General features: G+C 46.1%; 1 protein-coding gene across 4 annotated transcripts in view; it reads left to right on the top strand.

Annotated features, from left to right (window-relative positions):
* TSPAN18 (tetraspanin 18) overlaps window positions 1-12,412 on the top strand; it is a 134,396-nt gene that overhangs the window by 88,954 nt on the left and 33,030 nt on the right. Inside the window, exon 1 of one of the 4 annotated variants that reach the window (XM_030452177.1) lies at window positions 11,307-11,404. The exons of the other annotated variants lie outside the window; for them this stretch is intronic. The gene's annotated coding sequence lies outside the window, so the exon portion shown is untranslated. Of the gene's footprint in view, window positions 1-11,306; window positions 11,405-12,412 lie in introns of those variants that run through there. 4 annotated transcript variants of the gene reach the window in all.

Here is a 12,412-nt window from a genome sequence, read left to right as displayed (position 1 = left end):
ACCCCTGTCTGGAAGGAATCTTAATGCTTTTCAATGAAAAGCTTGGGGCTGGAGACAGAAGCCCAATAAAAGGTGCATTATTATTGCTGGTCTGATCTCTTCTCATTTCCAAAGGTAATGGGTTGCTAATAATGCCTGATTTGGGGATACAGCAGAGTCTATCAACACTGGGGTTGGGATAATGGCATTAATAAGGGTAATTGAGGTTGGTGCTCTAATCTGGTTTGCTCCTGGCTTTGTTAATTGACAATTACTTCTCTTCAGCTGGGCTGGAAACACTGCTCTTCCCCTGTGAAGCTGGAAGGCAAGAGGATGATGTTTATAAAATGGTGTAGCATCTTTCCAGGAGCAAGCAAACAGAAGTGAACAGGTCTAATAGGTGTCACTTTATTACATGTCTCTATTCTGTATAAATAAGAGCAGGTGCTGTGACCCCTGCTGCAAGACTTGAGAGTGGGAAACTGGGCTTGGTGGGGTTGATTTAGGGCTTTTTAAGAAGGGAAAGAAATGAGAGACAGACAGGCTGCTGGGGGTTTAACCCTGGAGAAGGAACTTGGCATTTCATCCAAGGCAGGTCCTGTCTGACCAACCTGAGCTTCTTTTATGATCTGGTGACCTTACTGGATGAGGGGAAGGCTGTGGATGGAGTCTACCTGGACTTCAGCAAGGCTTTTGACACCGTCTCCCACAGCATTCTCCTGAAAAAGCTGTCAGCCCACAGCTTGGACAGGGGCACTCTGTGCTGGGTTAGGAACTGGCTGGAGGGCCGGGCCCAGAGAGTGGTGCTGAACGGGGCTGCATCAAAATGGCGGCCGGTCACTAGTGGTGTCCCCCAGGGATCAGTGTTGGGCCCAGTGCTGTTTAAAATCTTTAGTGATGATTTAGATGAGGGGATTGAGTCCATCATCAGCAAGTTTGCAGATGACACTAAGCTGGGGGGAAGTGTGGATCAGCTGGAAGGCAGGGAGGGCTCTGCAGAGGGACCTGGACAGACTGGAGGCTGATCCCAGTGGGATGAGGTTCAACACAACAACCCCATGGGGAGCTCCAGGCTGGGCACAGAGTGGCAGAAAGGGACCTGGGAGTCTGGATTGCCAGGAAGCTGAACATGAGCCAGCAGTGTGCCCAGGTGGCCAAGAAGGCCAATGGCATCCTGGCCTGGATCAGGAACAGCGTGGCCAGCAGGTCCGGGGAAGGGATTCTGCCCCTGTGCTCAGCCCTGGTGAGGCCACGGCTTGAGTCCTGTGTCCAGTTCTGGGCCCCACAGCTCAGGAAGGAGATTGAGGTGCTGCAGCAGGTCCAGAGAAGAGCAAGGAGGCTGTGAAGGGATCCAGCACAAGCCCTGTGAGGAAGGGCTGAGGGAGCTGGGGGTGTTGAGGCTGGAGAAGAGGAGGCTCAGGGGAGACCTCATCACTCTCTACAACTCCCTGAAAGGAGGTTGGAGCCAGGGGGGGGTTGGGCTCTTTTCCCAGGCAACTCTCAGCAAGACAAGAGGGCAGGGTCTCAAGTTGTGCCAGGGGAGGTTTAGGTTGGAGATTAGAAAGAATTTCTTTCTGGAGAGGGTGATCAGCCATTGGAATGGGCTGCCCAGGGAAGTAGTGGATTCTCTGTGTCTGGAGATATTTAAAAAGAGACTGGATGTGGCACTCAGTGCCATGGGCTGGGAACCACAGGGGGAGTGGATCAAGGGTTGGACTTGATGATCTCTGAGGTCCCTTCCAACCCAGCCAGTTCTATGATTCTATGATTCCATGATCCTCTCTCAGTGTTTGCCCAGAACTGCCCTGCATATTAATTATGGGGGTATTTATGTGAACCCCTTGTTAGCCCTAATTAGGGTTAATGGGAGGTACACAGGGGTGTTAATAAGGCAAGAGACAACCCAGCTCCCGTTTCCAAGGTTAAATATTCAATAGCTTTATCTTAGACATGTCCAGCATATATTCATATATAACCATAATCATGCAGGCAGACTTGTACCAAACTAGAACAGCTTTTTTTTTTTCTTTTTCCTTCTTTTTTTTTTTTCTTTTTTCTTTTTATTCTTTTCCCTTTTTTTTCCTTTTTTCTCTTTTTTCCTTTTTTTGTATTTTTTCTTTTTTTCCTTTTTTCTTTTTCCTTATTTTTCTTTTTTCTTTATTTTCTTTTTCTCTTTTTTCCTTTTTTTCTCTTTTTATTTTCTTTTTTCCTTTTTTTATTCTTTCCTTTCTTTTTTTTTTCATTTTTTCCCTTTTTTCTTCTGCATTTTTTCTTTTTTTTCCTGTTTTTTTTAATATTTTTTCTTTTTTATTTTCTTTTCCTCTTTTTTCCTTTTTTCTTTATTTTTTTCTCTTTTTTCTTTTTTTCCTTTATTTTCTTTTTTCCTTTTTTCTGTTTTATTTTTTTCCTCTTTTTTTTCCTTTTCTTTTTTTTCCCCCCCTCAGTTTTTCCCCCGCACCCTGTTTTTCCTTAAAGAGCAACCAGCAACGTGGCAGTGACCTCCGTTACCATTACTAATACTATTCTGCCCTCTCCTCATAATGCACCTCAAAATCAGACTTCATTAGCAAACCATTTGCTGTCCCCTTTCCTGTCCTTGATGCTGGCAGAGTCACTTCAGAGGAGCTGGACGGGCTTGGCTTTGTTCTGAGCCTTGTGATAAAAAGAGCTCAGGGCCTGAACTCGAGTGGGTCATGGAATATCTGAGGTCTGCCAAGTCCCTATCAATGTGCTCTTCTTTTGAACTGGGAAGGCAAAAAAGACCTTGCTCTTGCTTGAACTCATCAGCAATCCTCAATATTTTGGAAAAAACAAAGCTCAGTGAAGGGTTGAGGCTCCTAAATCTCCAGGCTGAGTTGTGCTGCTGCTGCTATGTGTGGTAGCACATCCCTGCTGCTGATGTCCAGGGATGTCCTTCCTCCTGGAAGGTTTCTTTTCAGGACTGACTTGGAAATTTGCAGCTTTTTGACAGCCCTGAGCCTGTCCCAGTTGCTCTCACATACTCCTTAGGGCAGAGCTTGCTTCCCTAGGATCTGTTGCTTTGCCATGACCTGATAGGCTCAGACTTGAATGTACTGGGCAAGAAATGATTTATTTTTTTTTCCCCAAGCAATCTATTGCATAGTGATGGGGCTGGTGGTACCCTGCAGTGCCCATCTCCTTTCTCCTGGAGCAGTCCCAAGTGGAAGGACATCCCAGCCTGGCACAGGGCTGCCAGGAACTGCCCAAGCATCACTGGTTGGGGTGCCAGACGTTGAAGCATCTGGAGATAAAACCTCTGGGGCTGGGTGGGAAGTCAAGAGGATGAGCTGAGGATGATGTATTTTGCCATGGCCATTTTATTCTCTCAGTCTTTCTATCTCTTTTAACCAATGTGTTACAAGTCCCTGTTTTATTTGGTAAGCTTTATAATTAATAATGCATGCTTGGTTTGATAGGAGATGCCCTCACAGGGTCATATCCACACAGAGCTTTTTCTTTTGTTTCTTTTTATTCATAGGTACCTATTTTTAATGACTGTGGAGAGCTCAGAGTGCCCATATTTAAACTGTTGGGATAAAAAGGTTTTGGTGGTGTTTTTTGTTGGTTTTTTTTTTTTTTTTCTCTCCAATTTGGAATAAGCTGTATGGATTTTAGAACTCTTGCTGGACATTGCAGTGAAGAGATGCCAAGAAATCTCATTCTGTGCTCTGCAGCATTGCTAATTCAGGTCTTCACCTGCATAGCTAAAGTAGGAAGATCCCCTGCTGCAGTATGGTTTATGGGGAAGAACCTATTTTTCTGGGGTTTCTACATTTAGATGTTTAAAAAAAAAAATAATAAAAGAGTAGATCCATCATCTTTAAAAAGGGAAGAGCCCCTGCATGATAAAACGTTTCCATTCAATTGATTCCTGAGCCTTCAGCTGCAGCAGGGGAGGATAAACAGCAGTGGTGGCAAATCATTTGATTTCAGCTAGAAAAATGTGGCCTCACTTGGAGCAGATGAGGCCATGCTCTGCTTGTGTGGTTGGAAAAATGAAGCAGAATCTGAGCAAAGACATTGTCAAACCCAGGGAGGTTAAGCAACCTTTGCCCCAGGCAAATAAATTCCCTTGTTTTTCTAAGTCACTTCAGCCAGCCTGGAAAATGAGAGCTCTCCAAGCAAAGCCGAGGGAGTAACCACAGCTTAAAGCTGCCTCCAGGAGCTAAATCCTGCAGTTACTCTCCTTAAAATAAACAGGAATTCTGAGCTAAATTCCTCCCTACCTTGCCTGTGACTTGGATGCATGTCTCATACTTTTTGAAGAAGGTATTCAAAGTCTTCAGCTAAACCCTTGTGCATCAATACCTGCCTTAAAATCTTATTTTTTTTTTATATGGGTTAATTGTTGATACTCTATCTACCAGTGTAGTGACTATTCCCTGTTAAATGGCTTCATGAGATCTGACATTAACAAAATATACTGTCCTGCAGTTGATTTATGGGGCAGAATCTGGTTGGAGGTGTGTGACTAGTGGAGTCCCTCAGGGGTCGGTGCTGGGACCGGTGTTGTTCAATATCTTCATCAACGACTTGGATGAGGGTATAGAATGTACCCTCAGCAAGTTTGCTGATGACACTAAGCTGGGAGGAGTGGCTGACACACCAGAAGGCTGTGCTGCCATTCAGAGAGACTTGGACAGGCTGGAGAGTTGGGCAGAGAGAAACATGATGAAATTCAACAAGGGGAAGTGTAGAGTTTTGCATTTGGGGAAGAGCAACCCGATGTCCCAGTATAGGTTGGGGGCTGACCTGCTGGAGAGCAGTGTAGGTGAAAGAGACCTGGGGGTCCTGGTAGACAAGAGGATGACCATGAGCCAGCAATGTGCCCTTGTGGCCAAGAAGGCCAATGGCATCCTGGGGTGCATTAGAAAGGGTGTGGTTAGTAGGTCAAGAGAGGTTCTCCTCCCCCTCTATTCTGCATTGGTGAGGCCGCACCTGGAGTATTGTGTCCAGTTCTGGGCCCCTCAGTTCAAGAAGGACAGGGAAGTGCTTGAAAGAGTCCAGCGCAGAGCTACTAAGATGATTAAGGGAGTGGAACATCTCCCTTATGAGGAAAGGCTGAGGGAGCTGGGTCTCTTTAGTTTGGAGAAAAGGAGACTGAGGGGTGACCTCATCAATGTTTTCAAATATGTAAGGGGTGAGTGTCAGGGAGATGGAGTTAGGCTCTTCTCAGTGGTGACCAGTGATAGGACAAGGGGTAATGGGTGTAAATTGGAGCACAGGAGGTTCAAGTTGAATATCCGGAAAACTTTTTTTCCTGTAAGGGTGACAGAGCCCTGGAACAGGCTGCCCAGGGGGGTCGTGGAGTCTCCTTCACTGGAGACATTCAAAACCCGCCTGGACACGTTCCTATGCGAAGTGCTCTAGGTGGCCCTGCTCTGGCAGGGGGGGTTGGACTAGATGATCTTTCAAGGTCCCTTCCAACCCCTAGGATTCTGTGATTTATTTTTTTTTTAATCTCTGGACAAAACAATCATCCAGTTGAAGGGGGTGATTTCAGAGCCAACAGCAGAGATTTAAGTGGAGTGCTTGGTATAGGCTTGGAGCTTGTACATTGATTTACAGAAATAAATTTCCCTCTGTGGTCCTGATAGGTTCTGTAGTTAGCTGGTCACTTGCCTCCCTTACCAGGAAAATATCCTGGGTGTTACCCAAAAAAAGTGCTGAGCAGTCTGAGTGATTCACCCTGGGATAACAAAAGGATAATGTTTAATATGAGAAGATGTCATCTCAACAAAATATTAATTTCAGGAGCTGGTATTTCCTAGAAGATATGCAGTGTTTCAAAGGGACTTGCTTTATGTTCCTTTTTATTCCTTCATTTCTTCTTTTTGCCTCACAGATTTGTTTGGATGCCTTAGAGGAAAATCAGATTTGCTGAATGACAACTCATGAGAAAAAAGTCAGATGACAAAAAAAGAAAAAAAAAGAAAGAATATTGTGTGTGATATATTGTGCAGATAACAGAGTCGAGACTGTGCTGCAGGAGAGGGAGGAAGTAAGGAAATGGAAGAGAGAGGGAGTTAGGAAATGGAAGATAAAATACAAAATACAGCCCCTCAATCAAAATATGAAGCAGTGGAAATGATGAGGGAGAGAAATAGCAGCTTGGGGTGGTGGTGATGGTGGTTTTGTCAGTCAGGGCAAATGTTTTCCAAGTGGGAGAGGGGAGATGGAGGTTGGAGATGAGGAAGAAATTCTTTGGGGTGAGGGTGGTGGAGTCCCCACCCCTGGAGGCATTGAAAAGGCATTTGGAGCTGGTCCTTAAGGACATGGGTTAGGAGTTGGCTGTGGTGTTGGTGCAAGGTTGGGCTGGAGGAGCCTGGAGGTCTCTTCCAAGCTCACCATTCTGTGCTGAGCCCCTGTGCCAGGTTTCCCAGGGAAGCTGTGGCTGCCCCATCCCTGGCAGTGTCTCAGGTCAGGTTGGATGGGGCTTGGAGCAACCTGGGCTGGTGGGAGGTGTCCCTGTTCATGGAAAGGGGTTGGCACTGGGGGAGCTTTAAGGGTCCGTCCAACACAAACCATTCCATGACTCTATAATTAGCAGTTGGGAGCAACCAGGATCCTGCTCCTTGATCCCAAATCCCCTGAAGACTTATTCCTCTGCTGATCTCCTGGAAGGGAAGGGCTCCCAGCACTGTCTAAGGGTAACAGTGCACTTGGTGGTGTCTGGGGTGCTGTGTTGAAGGTGAAATACCTTCAAAATACCTTGGATTAGCAACAGGTCTGAGCTCTCCAGGAGAATGCCCATCCTCTCCCCCATCTGCACTGCCCTGGGGAGGCCACATCTGGAATCTTGTGTCCAGCTGTGGGCCCCTCAGTTCCAGCAGGACAGGGAACTGCTGGAGAGAGCCCAGCACAGAGGCACCAAGGTGAGGGAGGAGTGGAACAGCTCGTGGGGAGGAAAGGCTGAGGGAGCTGGGAGCTTGGAGAAGAGGAGACTGAGGGGTGAGCTCAGCAATGGGGATAAATATGGAAAGGAGAGAGCCAGGAGGATGGAGCCAAACTTTGGTTTAGTAATTACCTTATGGTGTTGGTCAAAGGTTGGACTGGATGATCTTGGAGATCTCTCCCATCCCAGAACATTCTGTGATTCTCATTCTGTGATTCAGGGATGCCCAGTGACAGGACAAGGGGCAATGGGTATAAACTGGAGCATGGGAGGTTCCATATAAATCTTAGGAAGAATTTTTTCAGGGTGAGGGAGCCCTGGCCCAGGCTGCCCAGGGAGGTGGTGGAGTCTCCTTCTCTGGAGACATTCAGACCCCACCTGGATGTGTTCTGTGGGACTGCTGGAGGTGACCCTGCTCTGGCAGGGGGGTTGGACCCCAGTCATCCCTAGAAGTCCCTTCCAAGCTCTAAACTTCTGTGATTCTGGGATCCCAGAAATGGCAATAGTGCAAGCCCAGCCCCATCCTGACCGTGCAGCCTGGCACTCTCACAGGATACTGAATTAAACCTCTCAGACTCCCCAGATGTCAGATAAGCTTTGTTTTTGTTAGTATTCACTGGGGGGGGATGTGATAATGACCAGCTTCATTTGTCCAGGTCTGTGAACAGGGGACCAGAGAAGGTCCCCAGGACACCCCTGGAGTAGAGCAATGTCAGCATTAGAGAGGATCCTGACCCTCATAAAGGGCTTTTGATTATACTGTGGAAAGCAATCTAAGGCTTAAGTGGTATTAAAGTTCAGATGCAGGTGGCTTGTGTAGCATCAGACATCCAGAACAGTGACCACAGAACTTCTTTTGGAACTTGTCATCGAATTTAGCATCAGAGGTGTTTGCACAGTGAGACTCCAAGGTGTTTTCCAAAAGATTCTTCTCTCCTTGCTCCCCACAGGATGGGAGGAGAAGCTGTTAAATGCTGTGACACATTGGGACAACTTTTCTTGTCCTTGATGCAGAGCTGAGAAAACTCTGCAGCCTAACTGGGAGAAAGCCCTGGGAAGGCTGGATGTCCCTCTGTCCTGGGAATAGCTTGAGCATCCTGTTGTTCCCAGTGTTTTCTCAGTCTAAACCTGGGCTGCTTTGGCTGCTTGCCCTGCCAACCTGGTTTTGATACTTTCAAAACAGACTCTTTTCTTTTCTTTTCTTTTCTTTTCTTTTCTTTTCTTTTCTTTTCTTTTCTTTTCTTTTCTTTTCTTTTCTTTTCTTTTCTTTTCTTTTCTTTTCTTTTCTTTTCTTTTCAAGCTGATCAGTGTTGCTTTCAAATTTCATGCTGATCAAGAAAGGGGACACAGCAAAGGTATAGTAAGCTTTAGGCACTGAAAACTGGGTGTGATTTTTGTAGTCTGAATTTATCCCAATCCTGACTGACCTGGAGCTTAACCTGGATCTGGTTTGACTGCTGGGTTCTGCTGTCCTCCCCAAAAAGGTTGCCTAAATTTAGTAAAAATAGGAATTGGGAGATTGGCTCAGGCTGTGTTCTTGCTTCTTTTAGGAGCAAAAACCCAGGCAGCCACCAGCCCAGCTCCAGCCTGGCTTTTGTACTTTTTTAAGGCATGTGTGCTGCTCATTCCTTCATCATTCACTGACACTGGAATTATTCCACATCCCCAGATCTGAATTAGAGGTGGTTTGGTTTTTTTTTTTTTTCAGTTTCCACCTCCTGACTTCTAGCAGGTAAAATATCAGTCGAAGAAAATCCCCCAGCATCCAGAGCACCTCCAGGGTTCAATTTGTGGTTTGGTTTTGAAGGAGTCCTTCTGATACCCTGTCAATGCATCCTAATTCTGATGTCTCTGATTATGATGGATGCTGCTTCAGGTTTTGCCCCAGGCTATTTCCAGTCTGCTTGCAACTAATGCTGATGGGGAAGTTTTCCCTGCTGGTGTTTTCAGTGTTTTTGAGAAACACAGCAGCACTAAAAACCACACTTGGGTTGGCCCCAAACCACTTTGCAACAAGAGATGAAGAGATGCAATCCCTTCCCCTCAGAACTCACAATCCTTAAAACAAAGCCTGCCTGGGGAGACTCTTTAAATATCCTTTCTGAGAAATGGTTGCTTACAATTATGGCCTTCCTAATAGGCACTGTGGGTACTTCCAACACAAAGATATCTATATTACCGTGTCTGCCCTGCTTTAACCCCAGCCAGGCTCCTGGAGAGGTAGAAAATAGCTGCTCCATACAAAGGTCTGGCCTTTCAGGCAAAGCAGAAGCTGCTTGTTGAGGGTGCAAGCTTTCTGAAAAAGCTGTTTTTGTCTTTTTTGGTGGGTGAAAGTCACCCCACTGAAGCTCTCTGCAAGCAGCAGCACAGAAGCTGCTGTCTGTGTGCAGAAATTAATTGCTCCTCAAGTCTCTCCCCTTATAGAACAGAGATTGCTGCAGATGCCCTGTGCTTAGGGAATATTTTGGGAAAGCAAGTATATTGTTCACTATGTTCTCTCTTCATTAAGAGAAAAAAGGTATGGTGTTTTACCTTTCAGCTAACATGAAATATTTGACCCAAATTCAAACTGTAATGAAGACTAGGTCACTGATTTTGCTAGGTTTTCACATCTTTTTTTTTTTTTTTTTCTCCCCTGAAGAAGTTTTAAGCCTGTCAGCAACGTAAGTGGGATTTAGAGCAACCTCTGAGCAGTTGAGTGGTAAGGAGATTACTGTAAAGTTACTGTAAAGGATGTGGGGGAAGTGGTATAGGTGGTGATCATAAAATCCCAGACTGGTTTGGGTTGGAAGGGCCCTTAAAGCTGCCCCAGAGTCACCCCCTTTCCATGGTCAGGGACACCTCCCACCAGCCCAGGTTGCTCCAAGCCCCATCTAACCTGACCTGAGACACTGCCAGGGATGGGGCAGCCACAGCTTCCCTGGGAAACCTGGCACAGGGGCTCAGCACCCTCAAATTAAAAAATTTCTTCCTCATCTCCAACCTCCATCTCCCCTCTCCCACTTGGAAACCATTTCCCCTTCTCTTCTCCCTACCCCCCCGTGTCCAAAGCCCTCCCCCAGCTTTCTTGTAGCCCCTTCAGATATTGGAAGGTTGCTCTGAGCTCACCTGGGAGCCTCCTCTGCTCCAGGCTCAACAACCCCAATCCCTCAGCCTGCATTCCCAGGGAGCTGCTCAGCCCTCTGAGCATTTCAGTGGCTCTGCTCTGGACACCTTCCAGGAGCTCTGTGTCCTTCTGGTGTTGGGTACTCCAGAACTGGACCCAGAACTCCAGATGGGGTCTGACAGGAGCAGAGCAGAGAGGGAGAATCCCCTCCTGATGAAGTCCCTGAATTCTCACCTCAGCAACATAAAGCTATTGCCTTCTCAGGGCTCTCCAACATATATACCCCTTGCTTCCTAATTTTCTCTGCATCTTGCAGTAGATGCCCCCAAGCAGAGCCCTGAGCAGGGGGGATGCTGAGAGGGATGCTCAGTGGCTGTGTGAGTGGGTACCACACGAGCCCTGGAGGGACAGTGTAGCTGCCATCTGCTCCTTCCTCTCCATCACCAGAGCTGCTCTCTGTGTTGCCCTTGGTCGAGATATCAGTGTGGGAGAGGTTTACTTGGGCACCTTTTCTTTCTTAATCCCTGGAAGTGGTGAGGTGCTGCTTGTCTGGCCTGCCAAGAGCCAGGCTCCCTGGGATTGAAGCTGGGAGGGGTGGCTGGGTTGCTATGGCACTGGGAGGTGTTTCCAAAGCCAGCAGCGTGTCCTGATTGCCACTGTGCAGCTCCGAAACAAATACTTGGATTTCCATAAGGGCTATAATCAAAGGAGCATCCCTGGCTTTTTAATAATGTGCTGAATGTGTTCATTTGTAAGCTTATTACGACTTCAGAGGGAGAAGCTATTAGGGTGATCATTAGCTGCCCGTGTGAATAGCAAGCAAAACTGTGGCATGTTCCAGAATATAACCCTCTTTTTAATGCCTGCACTTTCAGATGCATTAAAAATAATCAGCCATGCTGTCTTTCATGTTTCCCTTGCCACAGGTTAAGGACAAAAGAGGAAGAAGAAGGAGAGCAGTGAAATAAGCACTCACAAAATAAGTTCAGATGGAGAGAAAAAGGGGGTGTTGGAAGAGCAGCAAATTCACTAGCATGACATTTTGTGTCTTGATGCAGTATCTGTTATCCATTGGGAAAGCAAAAGCATCTTGGAGCCAGGCTGTGAGTCTTGGCTCTCAGATCTGACTTGGTCCCTCTACTCCTGTCACCCATGTATGAATTGTGCCGAGGGTCTTTTGTCTGCCTGGAACCTGATCACTCCTGGAGCTCTCAGATTATGCATCTTTTGAGAGCAGAGAGAACATTTAGCAGCATGTCTGCCAAGATTATAGGATTTATTAACTCTCGTTTGTTTGCCTGCAGAACATCTGAAGCTCTGTCATAGGCTGTGGCCATGGCTCCCTCCCTGCTCCTTCTTGCTCTTTCTTAATCAGAAAATATCTGTAGCAAGAAGTTGGATGGGTGAGTGTTAATACCTTATCTGAGACCTCTGTGGCTGAGATTAGTTTACTTTTCAAACTCCATTGGCTGAAGTTCTACATCTTGGGGTGAATTCAAGGAGCTGATGATGGTGAAACTTTGTTTAGATTTGCACATGGGGTGTGTGGGAGATGTGTATCATTTCTCATGACCTTTGCTGCATTCCCAGTTTTCGTGACCATATCACACCTAGAACTTGTGAAATCCATTGTTTTTTCCCAAAGGAAGAAATCTAATCTGTGAGCTCTGTGGGAGATAGAATTTTCTGTTGTGGGACTTCTGGATACATTAGTATTCTCCCTGTTAAAAGCATTTAACAGATAACCAGAATCAGATAAATAATGCCACGCCTCAGATTTCTAGCAATGGTATTTTTCTGGTTTATTTAGCACTGCTGAGATCTCTCACTTAAGGTGTGTTTTTCTTACAGACTAAACTCTTTTGGCTTTGCATCTGTGTAGGCAGTTACCTTGAACAAAGAGAGTTGATTATTTTTATTTTTTTTTTCAAGGAGGTACTGCATTCAAAGTTCTGGTTTGGATTTCTGTTTTTAAAATCAGTTAAATTGGGTAGGCTGAATGGGTAGGCTTCTTTTTTCCCCACCTCTGCCTTATGTGGGTGAAAACAAGAAAAAAAAGAAGTTCTACTGATCTGGAGTTCCATCCTGAATTAGAACAGGTGATAGAACAGGGCTTTCAAATTCCCTTGCCCCTGGGCCCTTGCCTTTGCCCCTGGGGCTGCTTTTCCTTGCTAAGGACATGATCATCTTTTTGATGGGACAAGACCCCATGCTTATCCTAATCCATTTTGGTTGCTTTTTAGTTCTATAATCAATCATTTTCCTCCTCAGCATTGTTTCCCTGAAGCCTGCTGAGTACCAGGAAACTTCTTAAAACACTGGTAATCATGGTCTGAGGAGCACAAGGTTGCCACAGCAACTGCCCAGTGTTCCTGAGATGTATTCCTGCATCCTTCAAAACAATCACGAAT

This window comes from Calypte anna, chromosome 5A (assembly GCF_003957555.1).
Source record: "Calypte anna isolate BGI_N300 chromosome 5A, bCalAnn1_v1.p, whole genome shotgun sequence".
Classification (NCBI taxonomy): Eukaryota; Metazoa; Chordata; class Aves; order Apodiformes; family Trochilidae; genus Calypte; species Calypte anna.
The sequence above is the reverse complement of the archived record's forward strand: the minus strand, read 5'-3'. Positions and strand labels throughout refer to the sequence as shown.